Source organism: Penaeus monodon, chromosome 19 (genome assembly GCF_015228065.2).
Source record: "Penaeus monodon isolate SGIC_2016 chromosome 19, NSTDA_Pmon_1, whole genome shotgun sequence".
In the NCBI taxonomy this organism is placed as follows: domain Eukaryota; kingdom Metazoa; phylum Arthropoda; class Malacostraca; order Decapoda; family Penaeidae; genus Penaeus; species Penaeus monodon.
Window position 1 is genome coordinate 44,811,608 of NC_051404.1, and position 215 is coordinate 44,811,822.

Genomic DNA, 215 nt, shown 5'->3' on the forward strand with positions numbered 1-215 from the left:
TCAGCCATATTTCAATTTACATGCAAATCATGCGCAAAATTGTCTCCTCCCAAGCAGTAGCAGTCTGTATGCCGATACTGCACGATGAGGTTGTCATAGTAACCAAGGAAATACAGTGTAAGGCCTTTCTCCACATTAATGGTGTGGTTTCACTTTCATTGTACACTGTCTTGGGCTTAGAAAGGAGACATACAGACAGGGGTAAACATAAGATG